This window comes from Pipistrellus hanaki (genome assembly GCF_964339955.1).
Source record: "Pipistrellus hanaki genome assembly, chromosome: 6".
Lineage (NCBI taxonomy): Eukaryota > Metazoa > Chordata > Mammalia > Chiroptera > Vespertilionidae > Pipistrellus > Pipistrellus hanaki.
The window spans coordinates 53,698,275-53,717,066 of record NC_140508.1 but is presented as its reverse complement, the minus strand read 5'-3'; the positions used below and the strand labels follow the sequence as shown (position 1 = coordinate 53,717,066).

The window sequence follows — 18,792 nt, the reverse complement described above, 5'->3', positions numbered from 1 at the left end:
TGCTCAGCACCCCACAGGGCACCCCACTAGCGTCATCCTGCCCAGATGTCAGTGTGCTGAGGGTGCCCTGTTCAGACGCATCTGTCTCACTGAGTAAGTTAACAACTCATTAAAGAAGCCATTCAAGGAAAGAAGTGACAAAATGCTAGATATTCCTTTCAACCTGTCTCGACCCACAGGTTGAGAACCCCTGCTATGGAGCCTAAGACCATCGGAAAACACAGATATTTACATTACAATTACATAACGGTAGCAAAATTACAATTATGAAGTAGCAACGAAAATAATTTTCTGGTTGGGGGCCACCACAACATGAGGAACTGTATTAAAGGGACTGGGCACTAGAAAGGTTGAGAAACACTGCTTTAGAGGCTGGTAGGGATCAGGAGGCTGTTGGGGGCCATTCTCCCCAACCTGTAAGGAGGTGGGTGGGCTGCCACAGCGGGGAGGAAGCTCAGGGGCTTGGTCTCAGCTTCCAGCCCACCGCTCTAAGATGTAAAAGGTCTTCCACTATGGACGATGCGAGAACCTCCGTCCAGCACCGTGGCTTCGATACGCTGTCCTCTGCCTCCATTTTGGTTTTGGAGCCTTTGCAAATTTTGTCACACTCATTTACCTTTTTCCCTCCCCTCCCCTCTCCATCAGCCACCCCGGGACCAGAAGTGCTGGTTCGTGGGAAAGGGGCCGTGGGACCGGCACAAAGAGGACTCCTCACCCCGACCCCCTGGCTGGTGTGGCCTCCCTCCAGGGGCTCACTTCACTTTGCAGTGGAGACACTTGCCCTCGGACATGACACAGGCTCGCAAGGATGCAGGCCTTGCGACTGTCGATAAGAACACGTGACCTAAGTCAGACATGCTTTTCTTCCACACCCACCAGCATGGATCCAGGCCAAGAGGTTAAAATGAAGACACACCCACCTCTGCTGGCGGTTCTCACTTCTTTCGGTCCTCCTAGGACCAACGTCATATGACTTACAGATAAAATCACCTGTGGGGTAATAAATAAATAAATAAATAAATAAAATAAAGAGCCAAGGTAAAGAACTACTTTTAAATAAACCATGACTCTGTAGGAGGTTTTCAGAGTCTTAAAGATAAGGACTCTTCGGTCATTTCTATAATTTCTTTCTGTTAAACGTTGCTCTGTTCAATTATTTTGCTTTGAAATGGACTTATTTTCTATATGTCAAGGTTACAGAGATTACAAAAGGCTTCTGGAGTGTATATACGAACAGAACTGGAAACTTGCTAATTAGATCTATTTTTAACCATGTTGTGGAGAGAAATTGACGATTTCTTTTCAGTTATGATTAATGAGAACCACGTATAATCCCCAAATCTATAAGGCACATAGAAATTTGGTAACGTATAATAACTTATCCACAAAGCAAGGTGCACACAGCCCAGCTGCATATAATAGCCCTAAAGATTTTTTTTTTTTAATGAAACTTTTAATTTTGAGACTGTAGAGATCCTTGTACCCTTTACCCAGTTTGCCCGACAGTGGTATCTTGCAAACTGCAGCCCAACCTCTCAGCCAGGAGGCCACACTGACATGGTCCAGACACGCTGCTGTCCGGTCTAAAACCTCGCATCTGGCCTCCATCTCTGTGCTTCTGGCTGCTGTCCAGTCTAAAACCTCGCATCCGGCCTCTATCTCTGTCCTTCTGTCGTTTCAAGAAAGTATAGATAGAATGGACTCACATGTTGTGTACCCTTTCAAGACCAGCTCTTCTCACTCAGCATAATTCTCTGGAGAGTCCCCAGGTGCCTGCTGTATTGACACCCGCCCCCCTGATGCCTCTAGTATGGATGTGCTGGGTTTGCTGAACACCGCACGGGCTGAGGGACAGCTGGGCTACTTCCAGGATCGGGGTATTACGAACAAAGCTGCTACAAACACTTCCATAAAGGGTTTTCTTTCTCCTGGGATAAACGCCCAGTGAAGTAGGAGTTTTATTTTTTATTTTTGATAAAGTCCAATTTATCATTTCCTCTTTTATTGACTGTACTTTTGGTGCCAAGAATAACTTGCCAAGTCAGACATCCCAAAGGTTTTCTACAATTTTACTTCTAAAATGTACAGTGTTACGTTTAACCGTAAACCATTTTGAGTTGGTTTCTGTATAAGGTGTGGGACTTAGGTCAGGATTTTTAGTGTATGAGTGTCTGTAGAATGGTTCCAACACCATGTGTTGAAAAGACTATCTTTCCTTTATGGAATCACCTTTGAACCTTTGTCAAAAATCAGCTGGGCAGCCAAAACCGGTTTGGCTCAGTGGATAGAGCATTAGCCTGTGGACTGAAAGGTCCCAGGTTCAATTCTGGTCAAGGGCATGTACCTTGGTTTCGGGCACATTCCCAGTAGGGGGTGCAGGAGGCAGCTGATCAATCTCTATCTCTCTCCCTAAAGATCAATAATATATATATAATATTGTATTGATTTTCTACAGAGAGGAAGGGAGAGAGACAGAGAGCCAGAAACGTCGATGAAAGAGAAACATCGACCAGCTGCCTCCTGTACACCCCCCTCCGGGGCTGTGCCCGCAACCAATGCACATGCCCCTGACCGGAATCGAACCTGGGACCCTTCAGTCCGCAGACCAACGCTTCACCACTGAGCCAAACCGGCTTAGGCTATATAAAATATATTTTTAAAAAAATCAGCCGGCATGTTTGTGGGCATACATGTCTGGATTTCCTTTTCTTTCTTTCTTTCTTTCTTTCTTTCTTTCTTTCTTTCTTTCTTTCTTTCTTTCTTTCTTTCTTTTTTTAAAATATATATTTTATTGATTTTTTACAAAGAGGAAGGGAGAGAGATAGAGAGCTAGAAACATTGATGAGAGAGAAACATCGACCAGCTGCCTCTTGCACACCCCCCACCGGGGATGTGCCCGCAACCAAGGTATATGCCCTTGACCGGAATCGAACCCGGGACTCTTTAGTCCGCAGACCGACGCTCTACCACTGAGCCAACCTGCTTCGGCTGGATGTCCTTTTCTGTTCTAGTGATCAATGTAAAAACTTTCTCCACCAATGACACAGTCTTGATAAAAATAGCAACATAGCCAGTCCTGAAACTGGGGGAACTGATTCCTCTGACATTATTCTCTTTTTCAAAGCAGTTTGACTCCTCCAGTCCTTTCTGTTTCATACCAACGAACCTTAGAATATTTAGTCCCTATTTACAAAAACAACCTCACCAGTCTCCTTACACACAATCCTTTACAGTCGCCTGGGTCTCCTCAGGGTCTCCTCACCCACAATTGGGTAGAGTCTGTAGACTCTCAACATGCATCCTCTCATGGTCTAAGTGTGTCTCTCGGTGCCTGAACTCCAGTATAATACTAGCTGCTAAATCAGTTTTAATGTATAAGTAAGAGAAATATAATTAGTACGTGTGTTTGCAGATGTACTGCTAAACCCATTTCTGTCTGAAGTCACTATTTGCATGTGCAGTTTTGCTTCTGGAGCCCAGAACAGAAATTCCGTCCACCCACCACCACCAGCTCCCAGCTGCGGGATGGCTGGTGGTGATGGAGTCACCCATCTGCTTACTGGTGGGCCCCGCCAGCAGTTTGGAGGAGAGGTGAACCCAGAAGGCGGGTTAACACTCCTGGGAGTTCTGTCCTTCCTTCCAGCAACCCCCAAATCCATACGAAGTGTCTCTCCTATCCGACTGTCGTGGGGACAGTGGATGGAACCCCTGTGTGTCAAGGGACCCTAGGTCTGGGCCCTCAATGGCTTGTCCCGCTCCCATCATTTCTCACATGGTTGTACATACAACACACTCAACAGCTCCTTTATGTCCTCCACAGTCTTAAGACTGGGACGTTTGAGAGCTGCTGTCCTAAACGACCGAGTCCCCAGCCTGCCCAGCGGTGGGGCCTGCGCCCCCTCTGGGCCCAGAGGACCTCCCTCCCAAGAAGTCTTGGAACACAAAGGAGAAATTCTCTTGGGTCCAGGGGTCCCTCTCCTGCCCTCTGTGCACCATGAAGGGGTGGAGGGAGTGCGCCCCTTTGTGACCCAGTGTCCTGGCCCTGAGAGGAGGGGGTGGGCTGCACTGAGGAGAGGGAAGTCTGGAGCAGTGCGAACCAGGATTCCCTGAGCCTTATGTGAGGGTCCCCAAGAGGGGCCCGAGACCTCCCCTGTGTCCCAATGAAAGACCAGCAGGTGCCCTCCAAGGCACCAAATGGCACCTCTCAGATACTTGAACTCAAAGCGAGGATCTGCCAAAGCAAAGGTTCCAGATCCGGAGTTTTCACTTTGAAGTCATGACAATTCTGAGTTGGTCACTTCCTTTTAAATACATTTTATTAAGCCATGTGAATGGCTGCAGGGCTGCGGTGAATGGCAGGCACAGCTGGAGGTCACGGCGCCGCCGGCCCCAGCACAGCTGTGGGACCAGCAGCAGGGCAGCCGACAGCAGGCTGGTTTCTGCGCAGCCATGACCTCCGCGGAGACCCAGCCACTGACTTTCTGTAGAAGTCAGTCTTCCACCGAGGCCTGAAGCAGCGCCCTGCACAGGAAAGACCTCCCGCTGCGGGGACCGTCTTTCTGCCTGACTGCGGCGTTCCTGACGCACCCACAGAACCGAGCCCCTGGCACTCCTGCTCCCGGTGTGAGGGCACTCCCTCCCGGCGCCATGCCAGGCCTGGGTGGGAGAGCAGACCCCCGGTCCGATGATTTCCTCACAAATCCCCCGCTTCTCCCGCAGGGCCTGTGTCTCCTGCGTGTGCCGTGGCGCTTGACAGAGAAAGCAGGTACGGCACAGACGTGGGACTGTGTGTGCACACACTGCTTCTCTCTGTGGGCGGGCAGGTGCGCAAAGCAGCTTCCGGAGGGAGTCGGTGTGGGCAGTGACACTTTAGGCGATTTATATTTTTTTGTTATGCTTTTCTCTCCATTTTTTTTTTAAACAAAAGATACAATTGTAGTATCTATAAAGAATAAAATTATTCTAACTTTAGAGGGGAAATGACATGGTATAGTTTTCATATAATGAGACTGAAGTTCCACGAAATAACAGTATGATAGATGTACCTTTGTGTTCTATCCTGAGAATGAAGCTCTACGACTCACATTGACGTCAACCGGCCGCAGGGGAGCTGGTGGAAGCTCTTGGGCAGGAAGCCTGAACCCTTTCCACAGGGGGCAGCTCTCTGCGCAGCCGCCCAGATGGACAGAAGAGATAACTTTTGTATCCACACACCAGCCACCTTAAAAACCGGCGCCAGTAATACCCTGTAACATACTGGGCTTTGCAAACAAGAAGGCTCAGGATTCTAGGAGGAGATTTCCCCGTCACTCAGATGTTTTCCCTTTCCCTTTTTGTAACCGCATGATCATATTAAAGCAATGTAACTTTTGAAACAGAAGGAACTTTAAAAAAAAATCTGTGACGCCAGGTAGTGAGAGCGACCCATGTCCCTGGGTAAGGACAGGTGAGACCTGCCGGTGGAGTGCCGTCCTTCGTCCCATACAGTCCTAGGAACCAAACGTAGACTATTCCCACCGGGACAACAAAATGCTACCTTTACATGCTGGTGAGCACACGTCTGTGAGTCCGCCCTGTCGGGAGACGCCGCCTGGGGTGGGGACACGGGCTTGGGAATACAGAGGGCCCAGGAGCTCGAGACCCTCTCACCAATCCCATGTGCCCGGGGCAGAAAGAGACGCAGTCTTGAAAGAGCAGCTTCAGGTCAGGCTGAGCCTGTGTGGGAGCTCAGCGGGAGCGTGGGCTCATCGGGGAGACCATCTCCTTGGAGTGAGCCGGGGACCGTTTGGATTTTTATATAATTTGACTCTAACTGCCAGAGTTCCAAAAATAAATAGTTGTATCACTTGTTTCAGGAACATATTCTCTTCGGTTCAAATAGTTTCTCACTTGAAATGCATATTTGTTAGGAAAAGTGCGGAGCCCTGGCTGAGGATGACGAGGGGGAAGGAGGGGTGGGTGAGCAGCAGCCTCGGCCGCTCGCCAAGGCCGCAGCGCGGGGGCGGACGCTCTTCCTGCCGCTCTGCACCCCCTCTCCAGCCCTGGCGTCCTCGCCCGTGGGTCCCGCCTGCCGTTTCCGCCTGCACTTCCGTGGGGATGACAGGGAGCTGCTGTCAAGTCCTCTTTCAGGGTGCCCGTCACATGGCTCCTGGGTGGGAGAGCTAGCTGGTTTGCAGCCACTAACTTCCCGCAGGGATGAGCCCGGAGCCTCAGTCCTCCGCCCGGGACCCTCCCCTCTGACTGACTCACAGTCAGGCTGTCCCGGGGGTGGAGGCTGGCAGGGTCACGGGGCAGGGTCACAGGGCAGGCACCGCAGGAAGGAGGTGAGGTGGGGACCTGCGTCTGTCCCACAACCTTCTCTCCTGGAGGGGAGGACCCACTGTCCTGCCCCCATAGCTTCATGGCACCCTCCCCAGAGCCCGGCCCTTTAAAGGTTCAAAACTGTGAACCAATGAAGGAGTCTTCTGGGCCAAGGTGGAGGAGGAGTGTGGGGAAGGCGAGGGGACCCAGGGCCCTGGACGGGGAGACTGTGGGCAGCTATCCCGTGTTCACCGAGGGGCCAGTGGGCTGCTGAGGGGACGACAGGCAACCAGGCGTCCCAGGGAGCTCAGTGTGACCACTGAGCTGACAGCACGGAGCACCTGCTGACCGATCAGCAGCGTGTGACGGCCTGTGTGACAGCCGTGACGGCCATGTGACAATTATGGGTGGCAGATGCGTGACGACTGCGTTTGAAAACTGAGTGATATGCGTGTCAGGGTGCGTGACAAGTGCATGTGACAACATGGCTTTAAGGCCGTAAACAGAGCCGACGAACATGGGAGCTTGGGAGCTGCCCACCTGCCCGCACAGGCGTTGGCTTTGCTGGAGAACAGAACCAGTGCCTCCTGCAAGAGCGAGTGTGTCCTGTGTGCTGGCTTTCTCCCCACAGCGCCCGGGCCACCTCCCGCTCACCCAGCGCACCCTCAGAGTGTGCACGGCTTCACGCAAGCTCAGCCACCCTCCCAACGCCCGCTCCACAGGCCGGGAGAGTGTCTTTACAGGCGACTTAACGTTCGTGAGCAAGAGCAAACGACCCGTTGTTCATACCATGTGCAGGTGCGTTAGCATCCGCTGAACTCCGCTTTAAATGGGCCCTTCAGCTACTCTGGAAAGAAAACAGTGACCTGGGATAACCTGCAGGTCTGGTTCCCGCGCCATCGGCATACTAAGCCAGAATGAGCACAGCACACGGCAGAGGAGAGCAGCGGCCACGGACCTGGGGGCCCGAGGCTGGGCCCAGGGCAGAGGGAGGAAGGGCCACCGTGGTTCCCACAGGGCAGCTGCTCCGCTGTCTCCCAGGTCTCAGGCAATTCACCCCACCCCGCCCCCAAGCTCATGTGTCTGAGCTGGGTGTCCAAGGAGGTCTAGAGCTTTTCAGGTGCGGGATAAAGGTAAGTGATTCCCAGGATCCCGGTCATCAGACTGCAGCTGCAGCCTCTGCCTCGACTTTCTTATCAGCCCTTTGGTCCTCCCCAAACCTGTGCCCTGAGCCCCCACAGTGCACCCCACAGAGACAGCTGTCTCACCAGGACCAAGGGGTTAATTCAGCCAAAACGCATCATCATACAAACCCCTGAGATTCTGCCTCTACCAACAGAGGAAGTCTGCACGGGTCCATTCGGCAAAAACCCCACGAGTTACGTCAGCGGCCGGGCACCAGAGGAGGGGCCTCCCAGGATGGGCATGGACTTCCCTGGGATCCTGCTAGACCTCAGAAGCGAATGTATGGCCTCTGTTCTTATTCTTCTCTACATTAATTTGCTTAAATGAGCCTTAGGAATTCATTGCCATCAAAAATAATGTCTCGCCAAAACCGGTTTGGCTCAGTGGTAGAGCGTCAGTCTGCGGACTCAAAGGTCCCAGGTTCGATTCCGGTCAAGGGCATTTATATTGGTTGTGGGCACATCCCGGTAGGGGGTGTGCAAGAGGCAGCTGGTCGATGTTTCTCATCGACGTTTCTAGCTCTATCTCTCTCCTTTCCTCTCTGTAAAATATCAATAAAATATATTTTAAAAAAAATAACGTCTCGTTTATAAAACTAACTCATGGGAAGAATGGAAAGTTGGACAGTACAACAAAAAGCAAAACAGAAGGAAAAATACCTTTAATCCCATCACCACTGACCACCACCATCAGTGCCGGTCTGTGCGTAGTTTGACTTTCTGGGCCGGGGCACAGGGTGGGGGGATGGACAGGGTGGGTGTGGGAGGAAGGGCACCCATATCGCAGAGGCAGGGAGCTGTCCCGGGGCAGAGCTCACACTCAGCATCCTCAGGCTCCATTTCCCAAGTCCTGCTCTCTGCTCCCGCCCGTGAAGTCACCAGTAGAACAGGCTTTGCAAGACCAACAACAGGGAGAGTTTGGGGAGTTAGGGTATTAGAGTGTATGTGTATGCAAACCTGTGTGTAATTTGTACATAAACATTGACAGTGCTTAGAGCATTAGCTCTCGCACCGAAGGGTCTCAGATTCCATCCCAGTCAAGGGCTCGTGCCTGGGTTGCAGGTTCTATTTCTGGCCCAGTTGGGGCGAATGCAGGAAGCAATTAATTGACGTGTCTCTCTCACATCCCCCCTCCCACACACATACCTCCCTCCCTTCCACTCACCTCCTTCCCTCCCTCTCTCTAAAAATCAATGGGAAAAAATATTCTCAGATGAGGATGAACAACAACAATAAAAAACACTGAAAGAGACAGAAGGAAATGCCACGAAAAATTAGGGTCCATTACCTCAGCACACACCACTGCACAAGATTAAGAAAACACACATATGCTTTCCCTTAATTGACATTTCCAAGTCTCCCATGACAACAGAGAGGACGTGCTATCACCGGTGGTTAAAGCCACAGCTGCTGCATCTGGAAAACACGACACACTCTCTTCCCCGTGTCCCCGGGGCTGTTTGCTGCTTTCCGATGGCACATTCCCTGGCTGTGACGGGCTCACACAGGGGCCCCGCTTCCCGGCGGGAAGGAGCCCCGAGGAGGCCCCCCCACACCGTGACAGGTCTCTCAGAAAAACAGCACCTCAGGCTTCCCCGGGAGAAAACCCAAGCTGTTTATCCCGAGTGCTGCCCGCTGGCTCCCACACGTCTGCATTTCCCAAGACTCCAGAATTTTCTACTTCTAATTTGCGGCGTATTAAAGAAGCCGAGGATATATATTTCCTATTATTCCTCATCTAAAAGACGTATTTTTTCCCTCTTTTGGTGGAAACGATCTCAAGGAAATGTGTGCACAGTCGGAAACTGTCATTTTCTCGAAGCAACTGCGAACCAGCTAAACACTCGGGAAAGGAGATGAGTGACATCAAATCCCACTCCACCGAGGCTCAGGCAAGATCGCTCCTAAGCCTCAGCAGCGGATCCGGATGACGGGCAGTCATTGTAAAGCATTTTATTTCACCTAAGCACGTCAGCCCATTGCATTAATTGCTGCGGTGTGTGAAATGAGATATCCAGATGTAAAACTTGTCATGCACTCTTTTCCTGTTATTTTCCAGAGACATTCCCCCCCCCCCCCCAAAAAAAAAATAAAATAAAAATAAAGAACACAGGAGGGGAATCATCTTCCTGGCTATTACCAGCTTCCTTTGATCCCCGTAAGTCCACGGAGAAGACCAGAATCTGCTGGGCAGGAGGGCTGCGGCTCAGCAGAGCGCAAACTTCGATTCCGTCACAGGGGCTGGGGGCAAGACCAAGTTCTCTTGGAAAGTTCTAGAGCTCACTAAGCTGAACTCAGAGGGAAGGCGACCTGAGTGCCTCTGCAGGTACTTAGTGGGGCCCTGGGAGCCGGGCAGCTGGAGGCAGACCCCCTGTTGCCCACACCTTCTCGGGCCAGAGAGACCGGAGCCAGGAATGACTCCTTCACAGGAATAAGTGCACCTCTTCGAGCGGGAACCTAGGCGGAAACGGGTGCACGGGTTCAGATTAGCCTGAGGGTTTTGAGGCCCCACAGTTCCAGCCTTTGACTTTCATGTGCTCAATACTCTTGGAGTCTAAGATAAGACTTAAACTCCGCCGTTTAAATACCTGAGATGGTTAAAAATATCCAGGAAGGTCATTGCATTCTGGGAAGGCTGCCCGGGGCTCGGTCCACCCCTGAGTTAGGCAGCCTTCCTCACCCAGCCAGGTTGTCCTGTGGGGCTGAGCCCAGGGTGGGGACAGAGGAGGCGTGGCCTAGAGGGTGTGCCAGGGAGGCAAGGGGAGGTACCCCCTAAGCCAAGAGATGCCCTGGTTTCCAGGAGGACAGGTGGGGGAAGCAGAGCACAGGGACCCGCCCCTTCCCTCGCCCACAGAGCACAGGGGACCTCAGAGCAGTGCTGGGAGTGGGCCAGGGAGCCCTTGGCCTGTACAGTTTTGCTCTGTGAATTGTCAGGGTCTTTCTGCATTGATTTAATAACGTGACACGGAAATCTTCTGTACCATTTGTACATCATACTTCAATTAGTCTTTTTCTGAACACACAATCCAATAAAAATCTTGGGTGGTTGCATTTATAATAGAACCAGCATATCCCTGACTTGTTTTTTCAGGTTTATCTTCTGCAAGTCAGAGGTCTGAGTGGCAGTCAGTCCTCGTCCGACTCGGGAGGAATTAGAGGATGTGCGGCCACAGAGCGGCCCCTGTCTCATGGGGCCCAGGACGTTCACACCTGCCTCACAGGAGCACGCCCATTGGCTCCGAGGGCTCATTAACAACGAGGCCCCCAGTTTGTGTATCGCTGGTCAGTCTGACCTCACCCGTCACATGGAGAGGTGGATCTGGACCATTTATGTGTATTTTTAAAAATTGGTTTTAGAGCAGTGGTTCCCAACTTTTTTTTTTGGCCATGCCCCACCTAAGCATCTCTAAAATCCTGATGCCCATCCTGTGACATATAATTCTTATTATTCAAAAAGTGAACTCCTACTCACGTGGAGGAAGCTTAAAAGGGCATTAACTTGGTCTAAACAAGTTTCCAAAGATCATGGCATCCATGAAAGAGAAAAATAAAAGGAGGAAAGGACAGTTGAAGTATTGAGGAAGAAATCACTAAGAAATTGTTAAAAATAACGATACTATGAAGTGATATGAAAAAATAGCAAAGATTCAGATCATATAACACAGAACTAAAATGCATAAATATGACACTATATTTATGTACTATATATGAAGCCCCTAGAACCATAAAAAATTTACTGTTAATAACTCGTTCTCAAATTGCCTCCCTTAAAAATAAAATTGTCCCCTTGTGGGGCATGTGCCCCACACTGGGAACCAATGTTTAAGAGAGAGAGAGAGAAACATTGATCAGCTGCCTCCTGCACCCCCCTACTGAGGTTTGAGCCCAAAACCTGAGCATGTGCCCTGACTGGGAATCGAACCTGCAACCTCTTGGTGCCTGGGACAACACTCAACCTACTGAGCCACGCTGGCCAGGGCTGGGCTGTGTATGAATTTCTCCTATAACTTCTTGACTGAGTGGACCCTGTGGCTTCTGTTTTCACCTGACATTTGGTTTGGCTGCTCCTCAAAATTTTCTGATTTAGGTTTGTTCTTACAAACAAACCAGCTGGGCAGAGGGAGGCCAAGGAGGGCTGCAGGCACACCCAGGGGAGATCCCAGAGGAGGGGGCCGAAGAGCCAACGGGCTGCCCGTCTCTCTCTGCTTCACTTCAGCTCACCGTGAGAGAACCGTTGAAGCCCTCAGGAAAGGGCTGGGGGGCAAAGCTGATGTGGCCCAAGTGAACCCCGAGTGGCCCTCACGTGGCGCGCAGATCACAGCTGAAAGGCAAGTACCGTTCAGCCAGCCACGTGGACCTGGTGCCCGCATCCGCGACCGGCTCCAGCGGCTGCCCCTCGGTACCCCAAGCTGGCTTGATGCTGGTGATGAGGGGTGCAATGTGATGGTGAGAGATCTCACAGCAGTGGGGCCCCACATCGTCCCTGTCCCCCATGAAACTGCCTTCAGTACGTGCATTCAGACGTCCAGACACGGGTGCCATTCTTCTCAGACCCCCGAGACCCCTAGTGTCCTCATCACACAGTTCCTGGGGCCCCTTCCGTTCCTTCTGACCCCCAGCACCCACACACCCTGGCGCTGCCCCATCCGCTCCCCCCTTCATCGTCGTCCCCCACACACCCGAAATCTGCAGAAGTGAGAGCGTCTTCCCACCGCACCACCCTCGCCCGCAGCGGTCCTGCCCTCCTGGGGCCTGAGTAAGAGCAGCTTCCTCGGAAGAGCAGGACAGGAGGAGGACCAGGCTGCACAGCCCTGGCTGCCAAAACGCCCGAGAGGCTCAGACCTACCTGCCTGGAAACCCAATCTTTTGTCATTTCCCACCCACCTGTGTGCTCTGTCCCACCTATTAGTTATGGCACGCACACCTGTAATTATGGCGATGCGGTGCCAGCCGCACACCGGGTGGGAACTCTTCCTTATAACTCAGTTAATCCACCAGCACATACTTTGGAGCATCTGGCCTGCGCGGGACTCCATGCCAGGCATGGAAAAGAAAAACGGCACAGCCCCCCCGCTCCCTACCAGCTAAGAACTCGCTTCCCCTCTTTCTCTCCGTGCCTACAAAAACACCCGTTTTTTTCCTTAAATTATGGAAATCTCGAGGTATAAAAAAAAAACTACTGCAAAGTGGAATACAGAAATTTAAGAGGAATCAGAACACTATCTGGCACTGGCCTCAGAAAGAATCGGAAAGTTGTTCTCACAATGTGTCCCGACTTAAGGTGCAGATAGAGCCGTTCTTTCCTTGGCAACACTGTGCAATCCCGAGTGTGCGCGCGGGTCTGCACCCAGCACCCTCAGCCGAGTGCACTTCACCCCCAATGGGGCGCCATGCCTCCAAAATCCACGGTTTAAGACAGTGGTCGGCGCACTGCGGCTCTCGAGCCACAGGCGGCTCTTTGGCCCCTTGAGTTTTTAGCAAAGGCCAGCTTAGGAGTACCCCAATTAAGTTAATAACAAAGTACCTACCTATATAGTTTAGGTTTAAAAAATTTGGCTCTCAAAAGCAATTTCAATCGTTGTACTGTTGATATTTGGCTCTGTTGACTCATGAGTTTGCCCACCACTGGTTTAAGAGAAACCAGAGCCATTCCTCCCCACTGACTGAGAGGGAGTTATGGATGAAGTGGGGCCTTGGAGGGCAGCTGTGTATGCTGCACTTCCTGGAGAGGGGGGTGGGGGGAGGAAAGACGGGGTGGGGGGGGGGTCTTCCTTTTGCTTAAACCTGCCTGGGTCTGTGGCACCTGTCCTGCATTTCTCAGCAGAAATGAAAACTCAGCTTGGTCTGCATGCTTCCCTATCCCCGTGGACAGGATGACCTTGGGGAGCTCACTTACAGGACACCCCCCTTTAGCAGGACCCCTGAGCAGGGCTGAGGAGGAAAGCAGCCTGCGGGCACTTGGGGCTCCTCGGAGGCCACCTCCCAGGGAGTCATCTGGATGCACCAACAGAGTCAGAATCCACTCACAGCCCCCTGCTCCCAACACTGGCCGTGAGCACAGGCCCCAGGAAGGGGGAAGGAGGCTCCAGGCGGGCGAGGAGGATTTCTGTAAAGGTCAAGTGGAACCCACCCAGCCCAAACCCACTCTGGGCTGTGGTTTCTTTTTTTTCTTTTTAAAAAATATATATTTTATTGATTTTTTACAGAGAGGAAGGGAGAGGGATAGAGAGTTAGAAACATCGATGAGAGAGAAACATCGACCAGCTGCCTCCTGCACACCGCCCACCGGAGATGTGCCCGCAACCAATGTACATGCCCTTGACCGGAATCGAACCTGGGACCTTTCAGTCCGCAGGCCGACGCTCTATCCACTGAGCCAAACCGGTTTAGGCTGGGCTGTGGTTTTGACAGACGTGAAAAGGGAGTCACCGTCCACAACCGGGGCCCTGCTCCACGAGCCAGAAGCCAGACACTGAACCTGCTGAACCGAGGTGGGCTGGGAGGGGGCAGCACAAGTTACCCTGAAACCGCTGGAGCACAAACACATGGGGGTGCACAGAAGCCACGGATCCCCGGAAACTATGCGGGCTTGGAGGAGTTTCAGGGGTGCAGAGAGAGCCCAGCTCACCCTGCCCGTTGTCCCTGCCATCGTGCCAAGGTCTGAGACCTGCTCAGCCTCGTCCTCTTCGCCCCCGGGGGCCACTGTCCGAACCCTGGTCTGGTCTCTGCACCCCCAGCCCGAGCACCCGGCTCGGCTGACCAGTGTGCAAGCCCCTACGCTTCCTCGCTCCCTCGGGCCGCCCGGCTCAGGCTGCGAGTGTGTAGAATTCGCGGTTCCCTCAGCCTAATTCAGGTCCGCACCCTGGCCAGGAAAGGCAGGGCTGGGAGAGCACCCTGCGCGTGTGCGTGTGTGTGCATGTGCATGTGTGTGTGCACGCGCGTGAGTGCGTGTGTCTGTACGCATGGGGGCGACGTTCACTGCCACAGGGGCGGCAGGAGCGGGAGCGGGGGACGCGCCCCCGTTCCACCTTCTCTCCGCAGCGCCGGTGCGCCCACCAGCCCAGCCGGGACGCGCGCCTGGAGAGCCCACGCGGGCACCCCCTCCGACCTCCCCGCCCCGGCCCCCCTACCCCACGTCGCAGACGCCGCTTGGCCCCTCCTGTCCTTGCTCTCACCTGGGCTTAGGTAGATCCGACGCGGACCGACGGGGCGGCTGCAGGAAGCGGCGTGGAGCCGCGGGAGCCGGGACCTCCACGAAAGCGCACGGAGTGGCCGGGCCCGCGCCTCGCTGACGCGGGTGCTCGGGGCGGCGCCCAGCACAGCCCCAACCCCGGCTCCAGGGACCGGGGTGGTGGTGGTGGTGGTGAGGATGGTGGGAGGGGAGGAGGGGGAGGAAGGCTCTTCCAATGACTCTCCCCCATCTTCTTTCCCCCACCCGACCGCACACAGCCCGGAAGGAACTGCGGCGCCTGACCATCGCGCTTGGGACAGGTGCCCGAGCCTCCTCCCCCACCGCCCCCTCTGCTCGAACCCGGACCCTGCGGGGTAGACTCCCGACCACTTCCACAGCCCACGCTTCTGCCCCCCGGGACCCTGCGGTGTGACCCTCCCCACCTCTGCCCCTGCTCCGGCCCCAGGGCCCTCCGGTGTAGACCCCACCCCCCTCCAGCCCCATCGCGCGCGCAACTTTACCTCCGGACCCGACTCCGCAGGCTGCCGCTCGGCTCGCCCGGCCGGCGGCCTCCGCGGGGCGGAGCGCGGCGTCTCCGGAGCCCGCGGCCCCCGGAGTCCGGCACCGCCCCGCGCCCGCCCCCGGCCCGGCCGAGCCTCGGTGCTCCGCTCCCTGCGGTGGCGCGGCGCCCCCTCGCGCCCGGCCGCGGGTTGCGAGGCCAGAGGACCCCCGCGCGTGCGGCTTCCGGAGTCCACGAGTCCAAGAATCCGAACGCCCGGGCGCACCGCGCCCACCAACGCGCCAGGCACACGCGCTCCCGCGCTCCGAGGTGGGGGGCCCAGAGCCTCCTCCCGCACTCCGAGGTGGGGGGCACACAGCCTCCCCCCACACGGCTGAGCGACCCGGGGAAAGGGCAGCGGAGGGCTCCGCACGTGGCGCTGCCCAGGGCCCAGGGGAGTCCGCTGGAGGCTCTGGAGACCCTGCCGCCACCAGAGAGCCTGCCTGGGCCAGCGCTGCCGCCGGGTGGATCCCGATGACCAAGCTCGCTCATTTCATTTGCCAGAAGGAAATGTTCTCTGCAGCTTGAGCCCGAACACCCAGGCCCGGAAAGACCGCTTTTTCTCCATAGAAACACTAATTGCATTTAGAGCCAGAGAGGCCTGGCCATCCCGGCCCTCACAGGCCACCTCCCTGGGCGCGTGTCTGGGTAGTGTCTGTAGCATGTGCCACCGCCCAGGGGACATAGGTAGGTGCCTGGGAAAGAGGGGAGATTCCCTTCAACACAGAAGGCCCCCCCCCCTCCCCCACCAGGATCGCTCGCTGACTCACACGCTGGCGAGCAAGACACTGGAGGGAAAGCGCTCAGCAGGGTCCGGCTCCGTGGGCGCCCAGCCCCTGGTAGCTTTATTTACCTGGGTTGGGTGTGCGTGATTTCTCCGCTAAACATTCCCCAGCCCCTGACTGTTCTCCCGGGAGGAGAATTCCAGACCTGACTCCATCCTGGCTGCCTCTTGCAGGCCCTGTACCCTGAATCAATGCCCTGGGTTGCGGTGACCATGCAGAGTGGATTCAGTCCATCACCCCCCAGTCTGGCACCATATCACATTTTCCATCAATCCTGGCTTTTTCGTCCACAAAAATCTGGAGATCACTGTCTCTACTCGTGCTTTTAGGTTTTCCCTGAGCTATCATTTTCAGTTATTTGGTTCTCTAAACTCTAGGTGCAGTATTTTACAGTTTGTTCCTATTCAATTTTTAAAAATATTTTATTGTTTATTTTTAAAATTAAATTTATTGGGGTGACATTGGTTAAAGGACCATATTGTTCCTATTTAATTTTTGGTGAGCCTGTCGGGAATTTCAGAATCTTAATCCTACCATGCAACCTAGCAGTGTTTTCTCACCTGGGGCCGCTGACACACCTGTCAATCTAAATCATCATAAAGCCGGTGCCCTCAAAGGAAGGCCGCTCCTGGGGCCGGGGTGGCGCACTCCTCGGATTGGTGTTGACTATCCATCGACCTGCCGTGGGCCAGATGGTCTGTATCCGTCCAGGCTGCTCTAGCAACTCACATTTCCATTTTGTCTCAGAGGTGTCCATGGAGACGATCGAAAGGCCTTTCTGAAATCGAATATAGCCAATCAGGCGTCTGAACTGGGAAGTCCACCAATGCTACCCCTTCACCCTCGCAAGAAGACAGCCAGTGGGGTCTGTTTCGTGACTTTTTGAAGCATTGGACTAATACCCCTTTCCTTCTGAAACAGTGTGGTGTGACCCTGTGGGGCCCCGACGGGGGCAAATCCTGGGCCATCACCGAGGGCTTGTGTCTCCTTAACCTCTCTGTGCTTCCGTCTCCTCGTCTGTAACACGGGGATAATAGTAGAACCTGCTTCACTGTTTGTTTTCATAATGCAGCGAGTTAACACTAGGACACATTTGGCTCATAGTAAACAAACCAAATACCAGAGCTATTTTAGGTGCTTACAAAACAGTAATGATCTAGAATGTTTCAGGAATGAACTGAACCTGTCTACAAACCAAGGAGTTTTTTTTTATTATTTATTAAATATATTTTATTGATGTTTTTTACAGAGAGGAAAGGAGAGGGATAGAGAGCCAGAAACATGGATGAGAGAAAACATCGACCAGCTGCTTCCTGCTTTCCCCCCACCGGGGATGTGCCCACAACCAACGCACATGCCCCTGACTGGAACTGAACCTGGGACCCTTCAGTCCTCAGACTAACGCTCTATCCACTGAGCCAAACCAGTTTCGGCCAAACCAAGGAGTTTTGAAATATTGAACTCCGGTGACTCTTGGAGAGGTCACCCAGTCCAGCTTCCCACCCAAGGACTCGCCCTGGTCCCTGCAGATAATGCTGTCTGCATTTATGTAACCCTAACCCAGAACCAAGGGCACACGCCCAGGGTCTCGGCGACGGGCGGGCCCTGCGTGCACGTCCTTTTACATGACTCTGTATCTGCGTCCCTTCCTCATCACTACACACCTCTTATTTCCCCTCACTAGGTGCGTCTTACTGCCCCCTTTGCAACTTCGGTTGCTGCATGTCTGGACTTGTGAATGCTTCACTCGACATTTTTGATTGTGGTTGGTATCACAGTTCCATGGCGACAGGAAGGGGCTGATGCTGAGCCCTGGCAGCCACGTGTCCTGGGATCCCAGGCCAGGTCACAGGGAGAGGGCAACGCGGGGACAAGATAGCAGAAGACGCCATTCGTCTCTCCCAGTGGACTCTTTATTGCTTCTTCTAAACGGCGTTAAATCCGTGTCTGCCGGCTGCAGCTGCACTGCACGTTGCTTCTATTTTAGGATAGGAACAAACACATACACAGTGTTTTCTGTATGTGATAAACGGTCATTGTGAAGAATTAGTAAGCTTTCTGTGGAAAATGCAAAGGAGGAAATAAGAAACTCCCTCCACCTCCCATCCCCATCATTCACAGTTTTTTACTGTTACCTTTTGGTACCAAAACACTTTGGTCTTTTTATTGCTTATTTTTTAAAAATCTTTTTTGTTGGAAGTATTACATATGTGCTTCTTTCCCCCCATTAACCCCTTCCAGTCCACCCCATGTGTTTTTTTTAAAAACATAAAAATATGTTTTTGTTTATTTATGTACAAAAATACTATCATATTATATATATACTGAATTTTTGTCACTTAACACGAAATGAACATTTTCAACATTTTCCAGGCTCCAACATAATTTTAAATGATTGCATAGGATTCTGTCCTTACTTTAACTGAAACTATTATTTGACACATTTCTCCAATTTTTCACTCTTATAATATGCTCTGCCTTGAACACCTCACAGGTCTCTCTCTCTCTCTCTCTCTCTCTCTCTCTCTCTATATATATATATATATATATATATATATATACATATATATATTTCAGAGAGGAAGGGAGAGGGAGAGAGAGATAGAAACATCAATGATGAGAGAGAATCACTGGTTGGCTGCCTCCTACATGTTCCCTACTGGGGATTGAGCCCACAACCTGGGCATATGTCCTGATCGGGAATCCACCAGTGACCTCCTGGTTCGTAGGTCGATGCTCAATCACTGAGCCACACCAGCCAGGCCTTTTCCGGTGTATCTGACCCACTGCCTT

The 18,792-nt window shown here is 53.0% G+C and overlaps 1 protein-coding gene across 3 annotated transcripts in view; it reads right to left on the bottom strand.

The window, feature by feature from the left end:
* KCNG2 (potassium voltage-gated channel modifier subfamily G member 2) overlaps positions 1-15,218 on the bottom strand; it is a 34,791-nt gene extending 19,573 nt beyond the window's left edge. Inside the window, exons 1-2 of one of the 3 annotated variants that reach the window (XM_084888048.1) lie at positions 14,660-14,839; positions 921-990 (exon numbers count right to left, since the gene is read on the bottom strand). The gene's annotated coding sequence lies outside the window, so the exon portion shown is untranslated. Of the gene's footprint in view, positions 1-920; positions 991-8,772; positions 8,828-14,659; positions 14,840-15,176 lie in introns of those variants that run through there. The other 2 variants (XM_084888047.1, XM_084888049.1) reach the window with 2 other exon arrangements.
* Between the last annotated feature and the right edge of the window lie 3,574 nt (positions 15,219-18,792).